This window comes from Nymphaea colorata, unplaced genomic scaffold, assembly GCF_008831285.2.
Source record: "Nymphaea colorata isolate Beijing-Zhang1983 unplaced genomic scaffold, ASM883128v2 scaffold0001, whole genome shotgun sequence".
Taxonomy (NCBI): domain Eukaryota; kingdom Viridiplantae; phylum Streptophyta; class Magnoliopsida; order Nymphaeales; family Nymphaeaceae; genus Nymphaea; species Nymphaea colorata.
Genome location: NW_022204507.1, coordinates 3863489 through 3869362, shown reverse-complemented (window position 1 = coordinate 3869362; position 5874 = coordinate 3863489).

The window sequence follows — 5874 nt, the reverse complement described above, 5'->3', positions numbered from 1 at the left end:
TGACCTAACGGGCTGTCGGGCCGGGCCAGGCTATAGAAGTGATAACCGGGCCCGGCCCGTTAAGATCTCGGGCCGTGCTGGGCTCACTCAAGTTGAGCGCGATAAGAAATTTTTTTGACCCGGGCCGAGTGCAGGCAGCCAATTTCATGATTAGATCTGATGGTGGGATGATAAGGCATCTACGTGGAAAGGCCACATCAGCCTTGACCTTATCGGGCTTAATATCTGAGACATCACTCACATTTGAGTCCATCGGTTCCAGCCCCATCAGGTCTCAAAGTCCAGTAGGGTTATTTCACAAACAATTTCAGGTCGTCGCACATACACAACATTGGACCATTCTTTTGTACAACAACAACTTATCGCTCCCTTCCCTAAACCTATATCTCATAAATAGGCAACAGTCTTTTTAAATCATAAGTGTTCATCAATACAACAAGCAATAAGTCTGTTAGGTTCACAAGTTACAAAGAAACAATTATGCCATCGCATGGTAATTGAGTTCATAAGGATCAATCTTTCTATTTATGTAATTTTCAATCCAAAATATAATGTTATTCTCAATTGTTGATGCATGACCACATTCACTAAATAAATTTCTCATAGGAATAGGAAATCATCTAACAAGTGTCATACATAGGGAGTATCAGCATTTGCCAAGCAACAAATAATACTGAACAAAAAAATAATCACATACTCATTTGTAGATTGAACATATGAGGAAAGACATGAAAAACATTACATTCGACATAGAGTGTGTGGCCAGTAGGTATGAGATGGCACGAAACTATCTACAACGGGTATTGCTCTATATTTCATGAGGCACTAGGACTACAATGCCTACACGTTGGATCCTCTCGAGCCTTCTAGATCATCTTGCAACTTGGGTCCAGGATCTTGCTAAAATAAGAGATCCATACATAGTAGCTTAAGTGTAAGGATGATTTTAGGCTATGCATGCTAAGAGTAGCAAAATACTATAATGAAAAATATATACCAATGCATGTAATACCGAGGCTCAATAACTGTTTCTAGAGTGAAGTTGTGTAACGCATGTTTGAGGGTCACATAAACATCCACTAGCATGACGTATTCAACGATATAACAATGGCAACAATATCATGCCATGATCCAGCTGCTATGCATCGTCCCACCTAAAAGTTTTTCGAATAAAGGGGTCAGAAATAAAATATCCTCGGTATATGGTCATGAAACTGCCATGTGAATCAAGATGTACGGAAAAATTATAAAAAGCAAATGTACAATTTTCAAAACAATGTTAATCATTCTATGTACATATTGTTAAGAGTTGAAATTGATTATCTCAATTGTTATTTGTCCAAAGGTGTGTATAGAAATTCAGTTACAGTTTTTTATCTCCAACTAATAGCAGAAGGGTGTACAGAAAAGGAATTTCACTCATGTGGTTTTATTGTATTTTTAGAATTGTGTAATAATTTGGGTAGCAATTCTCTACCCTAATTTTGCGCTTGTATAAACATCTCACTTCTTAATGAAAGCTGTGCAACCTTGCTTATTATGAGACACCGTTTCCCCTACTCTATTTTAGTGCCTCTATTTCTCACCTTATGGTAACTTCCTACACTACTTTTGTTCGCTGGTTTTCTCTTGGTATCATAGCCATCCTGGTGACTGATCCTCCTTGTTTTTCTCTTGGTTGCCCTTTTATCATTGGTTTTGTTCCTGTTTATGCCTTATTGATATGACTAAAAGTGTTCTGTCAACTTGAGTGCCTTGACCAATGACGCCTCAACTTGTTCAGATGCATCTTCTCATCCGATAAGTTCTGATTTGATAAATCCTTCCTTCTTGCATCACAGTGATAACCTTGGTGCTATTCTTGTATCCAAGCCATTAACTGAAGAAAACTGCACCACATGGAGTAGATTGATGACTATGGCCCCTGTGGCTAAGAATAAATTTGTTTAAATGATGGTTCTCTACCAACCCTTGGTCAAGATAGCACTGAGTTTATACTTTGGGCACGTTATAATACAATGGTGCTTTCTTATATTATAAACTCCTTGTCAAACAAGTTTTGCTGGCAGCATTATCTATGCAACAATAGCCAAAGGAGTTTGGGTTGACATCAAAGAGGGATATATCCAAAGCTTGGCACCAAGGAAGTTTCAACTGAAATTAAAGTGCTCAATTGTCTCAAGACAACATGATAGCGGCTGCTTACTATACTAAAGTACAAAATATTGGGACGAGCTTGAGTCCTATGATGTTCTTCCTATTTGTTGGTGTGGTGCTCTCAAAGTGATTGCAGATAAACTTCAAAAACACAAATTCTTGTTGGACCTCAATGAGTCTTACAAAACCATAAGAGGTCAAATTCTACTGCGTGACCCATTACCGTCCATTGGCAAGGTGTATTCTCTCGAACTTCAAAAAGGAAAATAGTGAGAGGTCAGAATGCATTCTACCAATTTTGAGAACATTAGTCTCGCAGCTGCCAACCTTGATGTTAAGAACATTGGAAACAGAAATGGAAATTTTAGGCCTCAGCATTTTTACTGTACCCACTATCATACGAATGGGCATACTGAAGAATAGTGTTATAAGTTGGTGGGCTATCCACTGAATTCAAAAATTGAAAATCGGCAAAGGCAGGTAGAGAAATTAGCCTGCAAGAGTGCACCTATGGATGGCACTAACGATTATTCAAGTCTGCAAAATGTTTCTACTGCTGCTACTGTGAAACCAAGTGAACCGATTAAGGAGACTATACTTGTCTTTACGGCTAAAGATTATGCTCAGTTGAGGCAACTCCTTAAAGGAAAAACCATCTCAACGTCTTGATGGAGATTTCCTAATGCATATACAAACAAAAGAATATGCCCTAAAGCAAGATCTCATTCATGCTAAATCACTGAATTAAAACTTTAACTGTAGCGGAAGCGTACTTGAATCCATTTGAACAACTGGATGGTGAGATTGCAGTAGGATCTTCCAGGGTCTGTGTGTAGCACATGCGGTTTCTCTCAGATGGGGAAGAGACAACCCTAAAAAGCGATGTTTCAACTCTCTTTTTCTCTCTGCACGACCCCAGAGACCACTACCCTTTTATATTGTGAGCAATTATGGATTCAGCCCATCAAAGAATTCGTAATTACATACAGGTATGTATACATTATAAAAATACCCTGTACCATATAAAATGATGTGATATCCCAAAACGCAATCACTTAACCGGATATTTATATTAAGATAGCCATAATATCTGAAATTTTGCATTGACATATGCCAGCCCACCAAATGATCCTTACACTTCTAACCCAGTTCCACAGGCCCATTTTGCATGTGTCTATAAATTGTTCAAATAGTTGGATTTTAAACAGTGGCGCAGGTCTCCACATGTGTTTGTCCTTGAATTTTTTGTCTAATACCATCAAACTGACTTCAGTTTTTTGTATATGTTTGCCGAACAACCAGATTGTCAAAGCTTCTCATGTTGAAGAAGTGATTTTGTCTTCTTCTTTGTCTATTAAGAATGTTTACTTCATCCCCAAAGTAAAATATAATTTCATTTCAGTTAGTTATCTAATTGAACAATGCTGTTGTATTGTTGTTTTCTACCGATCAGGTGAGGCTAGAGGTAGCTTTACATATTTTAACCCCAAGTCACCAACTCCCTACTAAGTTCACCTACTGTTTTCATGCCTTTTTGACTTCAGACATTGCGGCACATGCACCTAGGGCATCCTTCCTTTTCAATGAATAAATTGTTCACTCAATGTGATTCACAATCTTTAGAGTCAAGTTCTACATGTCAAGTCTATCGAATGTCAAAAAAACATATGTTACCTATCATTTTGAGTAATACCATAGCTGAATTTCCTTTTGAACTTCTACACTATGACTTGCGGGGACCTTACACGCAAGCCCCAAGTATTGGATCACATGTCTTTCTTACCATTATGGATGACTATACTAAGGCCGTCCGGACTTATTTAGTGAAATTTAAAAGTGCAATGTTCTTCAACCTTACATTATTTTATTTGAAAATCAATATCAAGCCAATGTTTTAAAAATTAGAATTGATAATGTTGGAGAGTTTTCACTACCGAGCTTAATTTTTTGTGGAATAAAAAAATTGTTCATGATCATAGTTGTCCCAACACACTGAAATAGAATGGTGTTGTAGAGAGAAAGCATCATCACATTCTAAATGTGGCAAGGGCTTTAAAATTTCAATCCGTACTTGCATTTTGACAGCCACATGTTTGATAAACATGACTCCAATTGAAAGTTTGCATGGTTTAATGTTGTTTGGAAAACTTTTTGCAAAAGTACCTATCACAAGAACTTAAGAGTTTTGGTTATTTTTTATGCAAAAATCTGAGTCCTAACTCAAAATCTGAGTTATATCTCTTGTGAAAAAGGTAACGAGTTGTTTGATTTAGAACCAAACCAATTTCGCAAGTTGTTGTGCAGTTTTTTATGAGAGTATGTTCCCCTTTGTACTTGTTAAAGAAGAAGACACCTCATTTCTTACTCCTTTTCCTGTTCACGAACATCAAGGTGAACAATTTACAAGAGAAAGTGTACCTCAACCAAATCAGGTACAACCTACGCCTAAAGATTCCAATGTTGTGTCTGATTCTTTAGTATTGTCCCGTGAAAATTATGATAATTTGCAAACTACTATACCCAGCTCCACAACTCCAATGCAAATTGAACCTGGACCTATTATTTTCCTTTATGAACCCACTTCACCAAACATGCGACAAATAAATTTTCCTTGAATTGTTAAAAATTAACCTCTTAGGGGATCAGCTAGAATACCTAAACTCTCAGTTCTCCTAAAGGATTTTTCCTGTGGAGCTGCACAACAAGAATCACATGTTTAATTCACTTGGACAAAGGTGTGCAACAAGAAATCACTTGAGTAATGTCTATTATTCAATGCTTTTTCAGCCTTCCACAGAGCCTTTATGCTATCCATATCTCAAAACTCAAAGCGTACATCTTTCAGCCAAGCAGTGCATGACTCCAACTGCGATCGAGCCATGAAAGTAGAACTAGTAGCTTTGCGATCAAACGACACTTTGGTACTTGGCCTTCTCCAGCAGATGTCACTCCCGTCAATTGTAGATGGGTGTATAAAATTAAATACAAATCAAATGGAGAGTGGAGCACTATAACAGAAATATAAATCAAATGGAGAGTAGAGCACTATAATGCATGATTGATAGTGAAGGGTTATGCCCAAATTGAGGGATTTGATTTCCATGACACCTATGCTCCAGTGGCAAAGTTTGAGACAATGAGATGTCTTCTTTTAGTAATGGCAAATAAGCAATTGGACAATCCATTATATGGAGTGGTACATATCCATCTAAACCAAGATTTTGATGAAGATATGTACATGGAGCTGCCATCTGGATATGGAGAAAAGAAACAGGTGTTTGTAAACTTCCCAAGTCTCAATATGGTCTTTGCCAGGCACCACAGAATTGGTTTGCTAAGTTCTCCACCATTGTGTTAGACTATAGTTTTGTTCAATCAAAGAATGAGTGTAGTTTGTTTAGCTACAAAGAGGAGCAGAATCATAGCTGTTGTGGCCTATGTCGATGAGTTGATTATAGCTAGAAATGAAAACCAAATAGCCATACGATTAAAGGCTTATTTGACAGCAACTTCAAAATGAAGGACTTAGGTGGATTTAAAATTCTTTCTTGGTATTCAGTTGGCTTGATCAAAGGAGGGCTTGTTCCATCACAATGGAAGTATGTATGTGATATATTGGATGAAGTTAGGTTCTTGACTGTTAAACAAGATAAAATTCCAATGGAGCAAAAAGTGTATTACTCAGCAAGCAATTGAGAACCAGTGCAAGACCATCAA